Here is an 18,170-nt window from a genome sequence, read left to right on the forward strand (position 1 = left end):
TAGAGGCCAGCAGCAACAGTATTTACACACACACACACACACACACACACACACATGTCAATATTAGACACACCTTTCCAATTATTACCTCTATTAAAAAAAATCTGCTGAAGCCCGTAAGGCAGTGCATTGCCGCAGACATGGTGAGAACTGGCTCCCACTAGCGCTGAAAGCCTATCTCAGGGATTTTTGTCAGCTTGTCATAAAATAGGATTAATATCATAAGTTATTTTTTAAAAACTTCAACCTTCTCTTAGTTTAGTCAAAATAAAAAATATGCATGGAATTATAAAAATATAGATTAGCTATTTGCATCCTATAAACCAGTATTGCTGTTTGAAAGGTTTGAAATTTGTTTTTCAAGTTCCTAAAGCTCATCCTGTTCCCTCAATAAGCTGTGCTGTGTTTGCTGAGTGTTCGTTTCTGGGAGCGAGTCCTCACTCCACCTTGGGCTTACTCTCGGGGAGCTCTGTCAGTTGCATCAGGGGTACTACACGTTCCCCTCTGTACAGCCTCCAATAGTGTGAGTCATCCCAGTTGCTTGAGATGTCCAGAAATTAAAACAACCTTAAAGTCTTCAACAGTGTACAGGGTTATATTTGAACTATGTCACCCAGCTCAGAGATTGTCACACTCTGTTGGTAGCTTGGATTTTGAACGGTAAGAACACTCATACCTTGAAAATCTGTTCCCTTTATAAGTGAAATACTTTATTGCAGAAACATTGGAGAAAATGTTGATAGCCCACACTAAAGTTTAAATTGTATGTCTTCAGTCATTTTAGTATACATTGAACAAACAAAGGCAATATTCTCCCAGAATTTTATTTTTTCTCAACTAATTAAAACCATGACTTGCTTTGTGGGAAGTTAATTACACTCAATTATGAGAAAGTGTCATTTGGGCTTAGGTTTAAAATGTGAAGTTAAATTTATTGCGTTGCAGGATTTCGTAGGAGTAATGCAGAGTTACATAGTCATCTAATCTTTGCAAAATGTTAAAAAAGGATTGACCTAGCACTAGAGGGGAATATAAGGACAGAGAAAAAGGAGGGAGGTGATCGGAGAATGGATGGAGAGAAGAAGGTTTATGGGACATATGGGGAGGGGGGATCTGGGAAAGGGGAAATTATTTGGAATGTAAACAAAGAATGTAGAAAATAAAAAAATATTAAATAAAAATAAAAATAAAAAAAGAAACAATGAATTCATGAAATTCTTAGGCAAATGGATGGAGCTGGAGAACATCATACTAAGTGAGGTAACCCAGTCTCAAAAGATCAATCATGGTATGCACTCACTAATAAGTGGATATTAACCTAGAAAACTGGAATACCCAAAACATAATCCACACATTAAATGAGGTTCAAGAAGAACGGAGGAGTGGCCCCTTGTTCTGGAAAGACTCAGTGCAGCAGTATAGGGCAAAACCAGAACAGGGAAGTGGGAAGGGGTGGGTGGGAGGACAGGGGGAGGGAAGGGGGCTTATGTGACTTTCGGGGCGTGGGGGGCCAGAAAAGAGGAAAACTTTTGAAATGTAAATAAAAAATATGCTGCCACCATGTGTAGAACTAAGGCAGAAACGAGTCTTAGTTTGATGCTAGCACTTTCTGAAGATGAGAAATGGCTTAAGAGTAATTCATTTATCAGATTAATTTCTCAAACATTTAATGGGAAAGTGTTACTGCATTAGGATATGACTCTATTAGACAAATCAGGATTAAATACCATGCACAGATAGGTTGCCTATAGATATAAAAAAAACTTGCAATAAAGATAGTATGTAAGAATCATTTGACATTGACAGTAACAAAATTTGAAACTGACAGTAAAAAGTAATATGTATTTCATTTATAAATTATGTGTTAGATATCTGTTGTGGGCTATTTTGATGAAGACTGTGATCTATAGATTGCTTTGGTAAGATGGCTATTTTCACAATAATAATTCTAAAAATCCATAAGCATTAGAACTTTCCACCTTCTGGTGTAGTCTCCAATTTCTTTGTTCAATGTCTTTAAGCTTTCGTTGCATAAGTCTTTGACAGTGGTGTGTATCCTACCATGTCCGTCATTAATAAAGAATTTACTTCAATGTGGTTTATTTTTGTTTTTGTTTTTGTTTTAATTTCTTTTTTATTAGATATTTGCTTTACATTTCAAATGGTATACACTTTCCTCCTTACCCCTCCGAAAACCCCCTATCTTTTTTTTTATTATTCGATATAATTTATTTACATTTCAAATGATTTCCCCTTTTCTAGCCCCCCCCACTCCCTGAAAGTCCCGCAAGCCCCCTTTTCTTCCCCTGTCCTCCCACCCACCCCTTCCCACTTCCCCGTTCTGGTTTTGCTGAATACTGTTTCACTGAGTCTTTCCAGAACCAGGGGCCACTCCTCCTTTCTTCTTGTACCTCATTTGATGTGTGGATTATGTTTTGGATATTCCAGTTTTCTAGGTTAAAGATATTAACCTAGAAAACTGGAAAACCCCCTATCTTATTCCCTCCCCTTTTGACCTGGAATTCCTCTACACTGGAGTATCGAATCTTCACAGGACCAATGGCCTCTCCTCTTATTGATGTCTGAAAAGGCCATCCTCTGCTACATATGCAGCTAGAGCCATGGGTCCCTCCATGTGTGCTCTTTGGTCGGTGGTTTAGTCCCTGGGAGCTCTGGGGGGTGCTGGTTGGTTTATATTGTTGTTCTTCCTATGGGGCTGCAAGTTCCTTCAGCTCCTTACGCCAATGTGTTTTGAGACTATTGATAATGGGATTTTTCCATGATTTCTTTCTCAGTGTGTTTGGTGTTTGCACGTAGGGAGGCCACTGATACTGCTACTCTCCTGCTTGTTAAATAGTTTGTATTTAACTGTTATAGGGATCTTTATTTTTTTTCCTACCATGAATAGACATTGTTACCATGGGAACTCTCATAACGAAAGCATTTATTTGGGGGCTTGCTTTCATTTTCAAAGTTTTAGTCCATTATCATTGTGGTGGGGAGCATGAAGGCAGGCACGGTGCTGGGGCGTAGCCCACCCCCAGTGACATAGTTCCTGCAACAAGGGCACACTTCCCGATCCTTTCTAAACAGTTCATCAACTGGGGATTAAGCAGGCAAATATATGAGCCTATAGGGGCTGTTCTTATTCAAATCACCACACACACACACACACACACACACACACGATATATTTTTTATATTATATATTTTATATTGATATTATATTTTATTTTATATATAATAACAATAATGTAATTTAATCATATTATCTGCAAACAAGACTAATTTGGCTTCATCCTTTCCTATTCATATCCCCTTTATTTTCTTCACTTGTCCTATTAAACCTAGGTATAATTTCAGATGCTGCCCTAACAGGAGGAGAAAGTGTAGGTATTTTGTCTTATTCCTGATTTTAGTGGCAATGCCTTAGAGCTGTGCTGGCTATTTTTATGTCAACTTGACACTTGCTTGCTAGAGTCATTCTAGAATGGAGAATGGAGAAAATATCCTCTCCAGATTGGCCTTTGACCAAGTCGCTGGAGGATTTTCTTGATTGATATTTGATATGGGAGGGCCTAGCTCATTGTGGGCGGTGCTGCCCCTGAGCTGGTGGGGTTCTAGACTATAAAACTCGGCTGAGCAAGCTGTAAGGAGCAGTCCAGTAAGCAGTGCTGCCAGTGGCTCTCTGTCTCTGTCTCCAGGTTCTTGTCTTGAGGTCCTGACTTCTTTAGATGACAGTCTGTGGTATAGAAGTGTTCAGAAAAATAAACTTTCTTTCCTGAATTGCTTTTGGTCATGAGGTTTTACCACCACAACAGAAAACCTGACTAAGACAAGAACAATTGTGCAAGAGAGCCAACATCTACATCTGGCCTACATACTCACTCATACTCCCAAACACACACACACACACACACACACACACACACACACACACACACACACACACGACCTCAGAGAATAGTCAACTCATCCAGCACATGAAGATATAACTAGAAGATACTATCAATGAAAACTATGAGTAGCTCCCTACTAGACACACAGTCTGTTTTGATCTTGGACTTCTCTTGTCTCGGGTCTAGATCTTCAGAAATATATTTATATTGTGTTTAAGCTACTTGATTAATGGTATTTAATTGCAGCTTGCAGCTATAAAAGCATGCTTCATGAAGATAAAACTTATAACAGTAGTGTGTGTATGTGTGTGTGTGTGTATTTCCTCATTTGTTTTTTTGTTATCTTGACACAAGCTAGGGAAACCTCAGTTAAGAAAGTGCCTGTGTCAGATTGCCTGTATGCAAGTCTGTGTGTGTGTGTGGGGGGGGCATTTTCCTGATTAGTGATTGGTGGAGGAGGACTCAGTTTACTATGGGTCATGCTCCCCTGGGCAGATGGTCCTGAGTCATATAAGAAAATAGGCTGAGCAAGTCAGGAAAACAGGCCTGTGGTAAGCAGCCTTCTCCATGGTTTCTGCCCTGTCTTCCTTTCCTGATGGATCACCATAAGCTGAAATAATCCTTCCCTCCCCAGCTTGCTAAAGGGCAGAAGAGTGTGGCCCAAAACAAATAACTTACAAAAGCACATCTGTATGAGAGGTTTCTATGTAATGGAATTTTAAAGCATTTGGGGGTGAGAGTTTATCTTTAGGACCCCACTTGCTATTGTTTCTTTCTGTCGTGTGGCTTTAGAGTGTCCCTTTCATACTTCTGTGATGCAGAAATGTTACCCTTTATAGATCAGCCCGTTTTGAAAAGTTCTTGAAATCTAAAATCATGATCATACCCCAATTAAATGGCTAAGCACAGGATGCAAAAGACCAACTCTAGGTGTTAGAAGTCATTTGGTTAAAATGTAACTATGTTACATGCTATAGCTTATCAACTATAAACAAGCTTAGGAAAGTTTAAAGTGTATTACGTTTATAAAACATAAGAAAAAAGAAAAATCACCTATTATGCAAAGAAAGCCAATGTTACTATTTTGATTTTATCCCTCTAGGCTGCTTTCTATTGGTAAAAGCTCAGGCCAGATAAATTGAACAGAGTTAATGAATAGAAAATGTTCTTGCACTGGGCGACATTCCAGACCAAGACAATCCAGAAGGCCCCACCTCACCGCATATCAGAGCTTTCGCCAGAGAAAAGCAAGTACCATGGAGAAGTGACCTCATTGGCTGGGACAGCATTTGCTGTATATGGACATGGCCTGATCAGTTGGCAGCCTGTGATTGGATAAGCTACTCAGCTGTGAACATTTGATAAGCCAGGATATAGTTCACTACGCGCAGTGTCTGCTTGAAGTGGACTTTATTATTCAGTTATGAAGGCTGCTTTGAAAAGATTTATTTCAGCTTCACATTGTGAATAAAAACCATTTATGAACGTGTTGTTCTGTAACTTGCTTTTTATCTATCTTAGGGACTACCATCTTTCTTTCTCTTCTTTTTTGTTGTCCTGGAGATTGAGTCCAGGGGGCGGAGCGGGGGGTGGGGTGGGGGTGGCGCTTGTGTTTGCTGAATAGATGCTGTACATCTGAGGTTTGTATCAAGCTCTCTTTACCTTTTATACTTTGAGGTGGGCTCTCACGAATTCCTTAGGATGGCCGTATAGCTTAGGCAGGCTTTGGACTTGCAACCCTCCTGCTTCAGACCTTTGAGGAGCTGCACTGTCAGGTCTGGTTTTTTTTCTCAAATATAATTAGTACACACCGTTTTGATGGCTTTAGAGTGTTGAATTCTGTAATTCTTCTACATATTAGCTATCACTGCCATATTATTAGATTTTTCCTAATTATAACTACTGTGCAATTTATCGACACCAACACACAGACACACAGACTCACAGACAAATCCTCACCTTCAGACCTGCTTCCGTACATATCACTTCTTCTCTCTGCCTATCCAGTAATTTTACACCGCACTAAACTTTTATAAATTCTTCTTTGAGAAAACATAATGATTTAGTATGTGCTTATGAAGCCACCTCTGGGTTTTGCTTATAAACCTTTGAAAGTTAAGTAATTGAACAAGTTTATACCATTAGCCATTTCTAGTTCTGAAAGAAAGCAGGTTCTCCTGTGGTTCTATTCTCTTTCCTTTGTACCACAGCTATCTACAGACATGTACGTGGGTGGAAATCTTTGAGATGTTTTAGACAAACTCTAAGCATAAACTTGAGGTAAGATGAGAAGACAATGGAGTCTTTGGTTACCATGACTGTGGTATACTAGAGTACACAACAACTAGAGTACGCAACAGAGTACACAACAACTAGTTGGGAGCTCTCTGTTAAAACTAGTAGTTGCTCCCCCTTGCTAGGGACCAATGTGAGTATGACAGTCAGCCGAGGGAAAATCCATCCTTTGTGGAATGGCGGAAGATATGTGCAAAGTGTTTATCAGACAATAAATTTAAATAATATTCAGAATAGCTAAGGATCTATTAAAAAACAAACCAAAACAGAACAGAACAATGGCTTTTCCAGCTGGAGTCACAGAAGCTGTTCCAGAGAAGAAAAAGAAGGTTGCAGCTCTGCCAGAAGCCCTTCAGAAAAAAGTTCCTGCTGTGCCAAAAACTTTTAAGGAAAAGGCTCGTACCATGCCAGAAACCCTTAAGAAAAAACAAAGGGCAGCCTTGTCTAGTCCCTGATTTTAATGGGATTGCTTCAAGTTTCTCCATATCTTTTCAATATAGTACTTGAAGTTCTAGGTAGAGCAATTAGACAACATAAGGAGGTCAAAGGGATACAAATTGGAAAGGAAGAAGTAAAATTATCACAATTTGTAGATGACATGATAGTATACTTAAGTGATCCAAAAAACTCCACCAGAGAACTCCTACAGCTGATAAACAACTTCAGCAAAGTGGCAGGTTATAAAATCAACTCAAGCAAATCAGTAGCCTTCCTATACTCAAAGGATAAGCAGGCTGAGAAAGAAGTTAGGGAAATGACACCCTTCACAATAGCCACAAACAATATAAAGTATCTTGGTGTGGCTCTAACCAAACAAGTGAAAGATCTATATGACAAGAACTTCAGGTCTCTGAAAAAGGAAATTGAAGAAGACCTCAGAAAATGGAAAAATATGCCATGCTTGTGGATTGGCAGGATTAATATAGTTAAAATGGTCATCTTGCCAAAAGCGATCTACAGATTCAATGCAATACCCATCAAAACCCCAACTCAATTCTTCACAGAGTTAGAAAAAGCAATTCTCAAATTTATTTGGAATAACAAAAAAACCCAGGATAGCTAAAACTATCCTCAACAGTAAAAGAACTTCTGGGGGAATCAGTATCCCAGACCTCAAGCAATACTACAGGGCAATAGTGTTAAAAACTGCATGGTATTGGCACAGTGACAGACAAGTGGACCAATGGAATAGAATTGAAGACTCAGAAATGAATCCACACACCTATGGTTACTTGATCTTCATCAAAGGAGCTGAAAACATCCAGTAGAAAAAAGATAGCCTTTTCAACAAATGGTGCTGGTTCAACTGGAGGTCAGCATGCAGAAGAATGCGAATTGATCCATTCTTATCTCCTTGTACTAACCTCAACTCCAAGTGGATCAAGGACCTCCACATAAAACCTGACACACTGAAACTAATAGAAAAAAAAAAAAACTGGGGAAGACCCTTGAGGACATGGGCACAGGGGAAAAGTTCCTGAACAGAACACCAATAGCTTATGTTCTAAGATCAAGAATTGACAAATGGGACCTCATAAAATTACAAAGTTTCTGTAAGGCAAAGGACACTGTCAAAAGGACAAAATGGCAACCAAAAAATTGGGAAAAGATCTTCACCAACCTTACATCCGACAGAGGGCTAATATCTAATATATACAAAGAACTCAGGAAGTTAGACCCCAGGGAACCAAATAACCCTATTAAAAATGGGGTACAGATCTAAACAAAGAATTTTCGCCTGAAGAAATTTGGATGGCTGAGAAGCACCTTAAGAAATACTCAACATCATTAGTCATTAGGGAAATGCAAATCAAAACAACCCTGAGATTTCACCTCACACCAGTTAGAATAGCTAAGGTCAAAAACTCAGGAGACAGCAGGTGTTGGAGAGGATGTGGAGAAAGAGGAACACTCCTTCACTGCTGGTGGGATTGTAAGATGGTACAACCACTATGGAAATCAGTCTGGAGGTTCCTAAGAAAACTGGACATGACACTTCTGGAGGACCCTGCTATACCACTCCTGGGCATATACCCAGAGGATTCCCCGGCTTGCAATAAGGACACATGCTCCACTATGTTCATAGCAGCCTCATTTATAATAGCCAGAAGCTGGAAAGAACCCAGATGTCCCTCAATGGAGGAATGGATACAGAAAATGTGGTATATATATACAATGGAGTACTACTCAGCAATTAAAAACAATGAATTCATGAATTTTTTAGGCAAATGCTTGGAACTGGAAAATAACATCCTAAGCGAGGTAACACAATCACAAAAGTATACACATGGAATGCAGTCATTGATAAGTGGATATTAATTAGCCCTGAAGCTCCGAATACTGAAGATACAATTAGCATATCAAGTGATTCCCATGAAGAAGGAAGAAGAGGGCCCTAATCCTGGAAAGGCTTGATCCAGCACTGTAGGGGAGTACCAGGACAGAGAAAAGGGAGGGGGAAAGATAGGAGAATGGATGGAGAGAAGAGGACTTATGGGACATATGGGGTGGGGACTGGGAGAGGGGAAAGCTTTTGGAATGTAAACAAAGAATATAGAAAAAAAAAAAAGAAAGAAAAAGCGAAGGGATTTCACTGAGTTGAAGGTGAGGCGCCTGAGGAAAACATTTGCTCTGAAGACACTGCGAAAGGGAGGTAGGAAGCTCATCTGTGAGAAGGCAAAACACTGTCCAAGTACAGGCAGAGGTACCAGACTGAGATTCGGAATGCCAGGAGGGCGAGGAAAACTGGGAACTTCAATGTACCTGCAGACCCAAAACTGGCGTTTGCCCTCAGAATCTGAGGTTATCAGTGGAGTAAACCCAAAGGTCCGCAAGGCATTGCAGCTTCTTCGTCCTCACAGATCTTCAATGGCACCTTTGTTAAGCTCAACACGGCTTCAGCTAACATGCTGAGAGGACTGTGGAAGCGGACATTGCGTGGGGTACCCCGACCTGAAGTCAGTAAATGAGCTCATCTACAAGCCAAGCTATGGCAAAACCAATAAGAAGCGGATTGCCTTGACAGGTAATCCCTTGATTGCTCGGTCTCTTGGTAAATTTGGCATCATCTGCATGGAGGATCTAATTCATGAGATCTATACAGTTGGGAAACTCTTCATGGAAGCAAATGACTTCCCGTGACCCTTCAAATTATCTTCCCCACGAGGTGGAATGACGAGAAAGACAACTCACTTTGTAGGAGGTGGAGATGCTGGCAACAGCGAAGACATAAACAGGCTTGTTAGTCGATGAACTAAGGAGCTGCCCACGGTATTGTTGTAATCTGGTCAGTTAATAAACAGTTACAGCTTGGCAAAAACAAAACAAAACAAACAAAACAGCAACAATAAAAACAGAAGAATAACCTAATTAAAAATGGCCAAAGAACAAGGATAGATATTTCTTCAAAGAAGATAAAAATCGATGATCAAAACACATTTGAAAGATGCCACAAACCACTAATGGGCAAGGGAAATTCAGATTTGAAACATAGATATTACATCATATATATGAGAAAGTTGAGATGTTAACTGATGAAACTGAAGAGGACGGAAGGATCTGCCTCAGTGGTCCTAGCGCTCCTGAGCAGATTGCAGGGGGGGAGGGGCTGGGGGCGGGGCTCGCTTCAATCTCCAGCACTGGGGGACACAAGCCAGCAAACAAAGTACATAAAATATATGTTGATGAAGATGTAGGGAAACCTTGAGCAACTCCCTGTGACCGGGGTTGTAAAATGACACAGCCACAATAGAAAACAATATGGAGTTTTCTTTGAAGTTTTCAGTGAAAATTGAATTAGCTTATGTAGGCCCAGAAAACCCCTGCAAAACCAATACCTCTATTGGGTGTGAACAACCCAGCTGAGAGCAGGATCTGGAAGACATAGCATGAGCTCTCAGGTGCACTGCAGCATTTTTCATAATTGCCAAGCTACAGAACAGGTCGCAACACCTACAGGGGGATGATCAGACTGAAAAGATAGGTAGTGCTTTCACACAGACGTTTTTTTATTTGATATATTTTTTATTTACATTTCAAATGATTTCCCCTTTTCTGGCTCCCCACTCCCTGAAAGTCCCATAAGCCCTCTTCCCTTCCCCTATTCCCCCATCAAACCCTTCCCACTTCCCTGTTCTGGTTTTGCCCTACACTGCTGCACTGAGCCTTTCCAGAACCAGGGGCCACTCTTCCGTTCTTCTTGGACATAATCCTGGATATTCAAAGTTTCTAGGCTAATACCCACTTATCAGTGAGTACATACCAGGACTGATCTTTGGAGACTGGGTTACCTCACTTAGTATGATGTTCTCCAGCTCCATCCATTTGTCTAAGAATTTCATAAATTCGTTGTTTCTAATGGCTGAAAAGTACTCCATTGTGTAAATGTACCACATTTTGTGTATCCATTCCTTCATTGAGGGACATCTTGGTTCTTTCCAGCTTCTGGCTATTACAAATATGGCTGCTATGAACATAGTGGAGCATGCGTTCTTATTGCATGCTGGGGAATCCTCTGGGTATATGCCCAGGAGTGGAATAGCAGGGTCCTCCTGCAGTGTCATGCCCAGATTTCTGAGGAGCCGCCAGAATGATTTCTAAAGTGGTTGTACCATCTTGCAGTTCCACCAGTAGTGGACGAATGTTCCTCTTTCTCCACATACTCGCCAATACCTGCTGTCTCCTGAGTTTTTAACCTTAGCCATTCTGACTGGTGTGAGATGAAATCTCAGTGTTGTTTTAATTTGCATTTCCCTAATGATTAATGATGTTGAACATTTATTAAGGTGCTTCTCAGCTATCCAAAGTTCTTCATGTGAAAATTCTTTGTTTAGCTCTGTATCCCACTTTTTAATAGGGTTATTTGGTTTCTTGGGGTCTACCTTCTTGAGTTCTTTGTATATATTAGATATTAGCCCTCTGTCGGATGTAGGGTTGGTGAAGATCCTTTCCCAATGGGTTGGTTGCCGTTTTGTCCTTTTGACAGTGTCCTTTGCCTTACAGAAACTTTGTAATTTTATGAGGTCCCATTTGTCAATTCTTGATCTTAGAACATAAGCTATTGGTTTTCTGTTCAGGAACTTTTCCCCTATGCCCATGTCCTCAAGGGTTTTCCCCAGTTTTTTTTTCTATTAATTTCAGTGTGTCAGGTTTTGTGTGGAGGTCCTTGATCCACTTGGAGTTGAGGTTAGTACAAGGAGATAAGAATGAATCAATTCACATTCTCCTGCATGCTGACCTCCAGTTGAACCAGCAGCATTTGTTGAAAAGTCTATCTTTTTTCCACTGATGTTTTCGGCTCCTTTTTCGAAGATCAAGTGACCATAGGTGTGTGGGTTCATTTCTGGGTCTTCAATCCTATTCCATTGATCCACTTGCCTGACATTGTACCAATACCATGCAGTTTTTATCACTATCCAATGTCCTTATATATCTCCAGCCAGTGTATAGCCAAGATTAAAGGCTGTAGTTCTCCATCAGAGGGTGTGGCCCAGATTAAAGGCATGTGCATCCATGCCTTTAATCCCAAATGATCTTGAACTCGGAGATCTTCTTGTTTTAGCCACTATGCTTCAAGATCTCTATACCAAGATCCAGGTCAGAAACTTATATCTCTGAGCCTCCAAATTAGGATCATAGGTGAGCCTTCCAATTCTAGACTGTAGTTCATTCCAGATATAGTCAAGTTGACAACCAGGAATAGCCACTACAGTGGTTAACATCATTGAATGCTCTTCCAGAGGTCTAGGTTTGGCTTCCCACATTGAAGCTTACAAACTGTAACTCCAAGATCTGACATTGCACACAGACAGACATGCAGGCAAAAGACCAATGCACATAACGATAAATTGTGTAAAGGTTTGATTCTTTAGCTGTTAAGCATATTTTATTCTAGTATTTCAGTTTGTCAGCCATCTTTTTTTCTGCTTGATGAAACAGCTGATGAGAACAGGTTCAAACGTTTACAGTTTGAATGTGGAGTCCATCATGGAGGGAGAGGCTTGAGGGGAGGAGCTCGGGAGTAGATAGTTGTATCTGCAGTCAGGACAGAGGGATATAACTTAAACACAACAAAAACACCCTGTAAAAATATACATTTTTGGGTTATTAGTCACAGTTTCAGATGGAGATGACAGTGCCCTAACTTTAGCATTGAGGAAATATCTCCCCAAATAGTGGATTAAAAAAAAAAAAGACATCTGGGCATATTCCCAGAAGATTTCCCGGCATGCAATAAGGACACATGCTCCACTATGTTCATAGCAGCCTTATTTATAATAGCCTGAAGTTGGAAAGAACCCAGATATCCCTCAATGGAGGAATGGATACAGAAAATGTGGTACATTTACACGATGGAATACTACTCAGCAATTAAAAACAATGAACTCATGAAAATTTTAGGCAAATGGTTGGAACTGGAAAATATCATCCTAAGTGAGGCAACCCAATCACAAAAGAATACACATGGAATGCAATCACTGATAAATGGATATTAATTAGCCCAGAAGCTCTGAATACTCAAGACACAATTAGCATATCAAATGATTCCCATGAAGAAGGAAAGAGAGGGCCCTAATCCTGGAAAGGCTTGATCCAGCATTGTAGGGGAGTACCAGGACAGAGAAATGGGAGGGGGGGTGATTGGGGAATAGGTGGAGAGAAGGGGGTTTATGGGACATATGGGGAGGGGGGAACCGGCAAAGGGGAAAGCATTTGAATGCAAAGAATATAGAAAATAAAAATAAAAAATAAAAAAAAAAACTGACATGTTGTACCAAATTGCCTACCAAAGGAACTGTGAAACCATCTGAGAGTTCCGTTGAGATCAGTATCTGAGGGACAGAAGGTCCACTCATGCTATATGGCTTACTTCATTTTTATTTGCATTAACCCAGAGTTGTTCCTGCTTTTCTCTCAAAGCCCTTGGTCTTGGGAAAAGAGAAGAGAAAAGGCACTAACTGAGCTTAATGAAGTGTACCCATCTGGGACGAGACAGCAAATGAAGTCTACCAGTGAGCAGAAGCAGCAGTCGCAGATGTAGGAATGACTCACTAACGTGGGGGATTCCACAGGCTGCACTCAGAGGAAAAGGCAGATATGAGTGCAGACAATCAGAAGCTAGAATTTGCTGTTTAAAAAATTATATAAATCATCAACATGGGAAAAATCATATATAGTCCATGAATGGACACAGTATTTAAACAAACAGAGCCCAAGTGGGCAATACACATATAAAAGTAGAAGGACCTTGTGGGTCCATCATTTGTTTCAGCCTCTGGGTGATTTTCCAGTTCTGAATCTAGAGCTTATGGGACCTCATGCATTTTCACTTGCCTTCCTGTACTTCTACTATGACCACAAAACATCACGCCTAGGTACCCAGTTAGGTCAAGAAGGATGTGGGGCATTCCTTTGGATATGGCTGCAAACCCAGCCATTCCCAGCCATAACAAGTCTCACCCAGCCATACCCAGCCCGGGCTCTGCTGCCCTTTCTGCAGGCGTGTTCAGTTCATCATTGCTTTACAGTATTGATTTGGGATGGGTTATTGACCTCCACTATTAAAGCTACAGAAATGTAATTCCCAGATGAAACATGGAATAGATCTAAGCAGAAAATGTGAACACAAGAGTTTTCAGGGGAAAGTTAGTAAAGCATTGTCATTATTAAATAGAATGCTTTATTAATCTCTAACAGCAGATTATTCTGGCTTCATATATCACACACACACACACACACACACACATATATATGAATAAACACTATATTTAAATATATAAAATAATATATTTATTATATAAGCAATATTAAAATACATGATATAACATACATATCTATATGTTATATAGAGATATGTAAATATATAAATAAATATACTATATATTGATTTAGAACACAGAAATAGTTGAGAAACTACCTACCTAATGCTGCCTCTGCCTCCTAGGTTCTGGGATTACAGAAATGGGCCACACAATTCCTGGCTTCCAACTCATTTTTTAAAAGAGTGAGTACGCCATTGGTAAATGGCAAGACAGAAATATAAAAGGAAAAGAAACTTATGGTTCATAACTAAATAGGGAAAGCTGGAATTATCCAGTAGCACATGAACTGAATGTGAAGCATGTGAACAGTCACGGCGAGCACGGCCTTGTCCTCTGGGGAAAGACTTCATCAACGGCACGGAGAGAAAAATATGAAACTACAAAGCCATTTAAAAAATTGGCATAGCCTCATTGTACATGGTACTGGATTTCACAAAGACATTCTCACACACAGATATATGATGAACTTCGGGTGAGTTCCCTCTCATGACTCCTCAGCTCCCCTTTCTGCTTCTCCCTTCTCTTTAGACACGTTTATTTCCTTAGACAGTTTCATTTCTACTTTAATGTCATATATGCATAGATGATTTTATGAGTTTATAAAAATATAGGAAGCACAAGTCAGAGTACTCATGTGATATTTGTCTGACACTTGAGTAGCTCAATGTAATACCCTCCCAACGCATCTATTTTCCTACAAACGGCATAACTGTATTCTTCTTTATGATTGCATAGAATTGTATTGCATAAGTATATCATATTTTCTTTGCCTGTTCCTCTGTTAGCGAATTCCTAAACTAGCTCCACAGCCTCTGCAATGAGTGCTGCAATACATATGGGGGTGCCAGTCTCTCTGTGCTGTGTTGACTTGAAGTCCTTTGGTGAATGCCAAGGGTAAGTAGAGCTGGTTCACATGATACAACGACTTCCTGGCTTTTGAGGGAGCTGCATATTGATTTCCATTATGCCTAGACTGGGGTATACTTTCATTTCGCGACATACAGCTGCTCCCTTTGTCTGCACCCTCACCAGCACCTACGTCATTGTCTCAAGATTGCCATTCTGAATGGGGTAAAAATGGAATTTCAGTGTAGTTCCTCAGTGCATCTTTCTGTTGGTTAGTGATACTGAACACTTTCCACATGTGCATTGGCCATTTGTACTTTAGCTTTAGAAAACTGTTTATTCCTGTAGCCCACTTATTGGTTAGGATTGATTTCCTGTTATTTAGGTTTTTTTTTTTTAAGTTCTTTGTATATTTGAGATATTAATCCTCTGTCACATTTTTAGTTAGCAAAGATTTTGGGCCATTATATAGGCTGTCACTTAGCTGTTTCCCTAGTGTGTGGAGCTTTTTAATCTCATGAAGTCTCTTCTGTCAATAGTTGGTGTGCTTTCCTGAGCTGTGCTTTCCAGAAAGTCAATGTCCACACCTGGACCTTGCAACACTTTCTCTACTTTTCTTCAAACAGTTCAGAGTTTCAGGCCTTACACTGAGATTTGTCTTAGTTATTTTTCCATTGTTGTGACAAACACCATGACCAAGTCAACTTATAAAAGAAAGCGTTTAACTTGGGGGCCCAAAGTCCCAGAGGGCAAGTCCATGACTATCACGTCAGGGAGCATGGCAGCAGGCAGGCAAACATGGTGCTGTGTGAATGGTAGCTAAGAGCTTACATCTATTCTACAAACATGAGAGAGAACTGGGAATGACATGAGGTTTTGAAACCCTAAATCCTACCCCTGGTAAACACTCCCTCCAGCAAAACTACACCTCCTAACACCTCCTAATCATTCCCAAATATGCAACCAACTGGGAACCAAGGATTCAAATGTAAGAGCCCACTGGGGGTCATTCTCATTCAAGCCACCACATTCCCCTCTGTTTTTCCAATAGGCTAATGGTCATACCATAATGCAAAACACATTTAGTACAACATCAAAGATCCCCATAGTCTATTATAGCCTCGATACAGTTTAAAAGTCCAAAGTCTCTTCTGAAACTCAAAGCAATCTTTTAATTGTACCTCTCTGTAAAATAAAAAAGCAAATTATACACGTCCAACATATAATAACACAGAGTACATACTACTATTCCCAATGGGAGGAATATGGGTGTAGTGAGGAAATACTGGTGAATGAAAATGAGGACATAACTTCATCAAGGTATGGGTGCGGAGAAGAGTTTTATTTAGATACAAGGGAGAGTATAGCCAGAGGCATTTGGAAAATTCCAGACTGAACCAGGTCATGAGAGGAAGGAGAGGGAATGAGAGAGGAAGAGGAGGAGGAGGAAGAGGAGGAAGAGGAAGAGGAGGAGGAGGAGAAGGAAGAGGAGGAGGAGGAGGAGGAGGAGGAGGAGGAGGAAGAGGTAAGTGAGAACTACTGAGAGAAGCCAGGACTCCATAACAGGTACTTGCAATACTGAGAGAGCCTGGCAACCAGCACATGCTCTTGTGTGTTAAATAGACACCACACTTAACCATTTGTCCTGAGTTTCTCTGGATCTGACAACCGGAGCAAAGCGAGACTGAAAGTCTTAGTCGGGGAAATTCTAAATTCTGTAACTATATGTTTAATGTCAAAGAGCTCAGGCGGCTCCACTCTTCCAGCTTTGATGACTGCAATATACTCCTTTTTCTTGGGCTGGTTCTACCCCCTTCCCGTAGCTCTTTCTGCCAGACATCTCAGCACCCTGACATTGCCAACGTCTTGGGTTTCCAAAGTAATCCAGACCTTACTATAGCGTCACTTGATAGCCTCTCCTTCCTCTAGCTCTCCAAGCCTCCCCTACCACATGCCTTGCCTCAACGGCTTCCTTAACAGTAGGAAAAGATTCCACAACTATTTTACTCCTGTATCTTTCAGGACACTAAGGCCAGAATTAAGTGGCCAACACTGCTAACTTCTGCTGCCTGCTTGGGATGAAATCTGGCTTCCTGTTTGAATTATACTTTCATGGTCTTTAATCTGTTAATTGTTTCCTTTGTTGAATAAGCTCTTCTTTGTTTCAGGAGAAGAGTCCTTAGGCATTTCCTTCTTACAAGTTGGAAGTTTGCCCTATGAGCACCACTCCTTTATTCCATTTCCAATCAGCATTTCTTTAAACTTCTCATCTCCTTGCACAAAAAGCTCCAGTATTAGACTACATGGTGTTCTTCTTGCCCTTCACTTGTACATTTTATATTTCTTTTTGCCCACCTTCCTCATTTCACTGTAGAACTGTATAAGAGTGATTACTAATAACCACATGACAGAGTCAATACTAGGCTTTTTGAAATATCCTCAGCCAATGAAACTAATCCCAAACTTTTCAATTTAGCATCAGGCAGATTCATAGGAAAGCGGGGAGGAACCAACCACATTCATTGCTTAAATAGCAAGGATGGTTTCTAAACAGTTGCTAATACTATTCCCCTGCAAATCCTCTTGAGCTGGCTCTAACATTTCTGTAAGCACTGATATCTTCCTGGTTCCTAGTAGGCTGGCCCATTAAGCACTGCTTAAAACATTAAACCACTTTTTTAGTCCAAAATCTCAAAGTCTTCCATATTATTCCCCCAAATAGCACAATAATGCCTGTGTCAGAAATATACCATTCCTAGTACCAACTTCTGTCTTAGTAAAATTTCCATTGCTGTCTCAAAATGCTTATAACCAAGGCAATTTATAAACTAAAGAATTTATTTGGTGGCTTTGGATTATAGAAGGTCAGAGTCTATGTTTATCATGTCACAGATCATGGCAGCTGCAGGCAGGCAAATCCCTGGAGCAGTATCTGGAAGTTAACATTGATGCACAAGCATGAGGCAGAGAGAGAGAGAGAGAGAGAGAGAGAGAGAGAGAGAGAGAGAGAGACAGAGACAGAGACAGAGACAGAGAGACAGAGAGAGACAGAGAGACAGAGACAGAGAGAAGTGAGTGGGGAGAAACAGTCAACTGGAATGGTATGGACTTTTGAAACATTACTGTACAATGCAGTGACACACCTCCTCTAATAAGGCCACACCTCATAATCCTTACCAAACAGTTTTTCCAAGTAGGGATCAAGCATTGAAACATATGAGACTAATGTGGGGTCATACAGCAATGCTGTACAGTAGCTTTAAATGCTTGGAATAGAGTTGAACAGTAGGGAAGACTATCTGAACCATTT

General features: G+C 40.4%; 1 pseudogene; it reads left to right on the forward strand.

Annotated features, from left to right (window-relative positions):
• Window positions 1-6,472: 6,472 nt before the first annotated feature.
• Window positions 6,473-9,446, forward strand: LOC127677262 (60S ribosomal protein L7-like; annotated as a pseudogene).
• The last annotated feature ends 8,724 nt before the right edge of the window (window positions 9,447-18,170 follow it).

The sequence above is a fragment of the Apodemus sylvaticus genome, chromosome 2, assembly GCF_947179515.1.
Source record: "Apodemus sylvaticus chromosome 2, mApoSyl1.1, whole genome shotgun sequence".
Classification (NCBI taxonomy): domain Eukaryota; kingdom Metazoa; phylum Chordata; class Mammalia; order Rodentia; family Muridae; genus Apodemus; species Apodemus sylvaticus.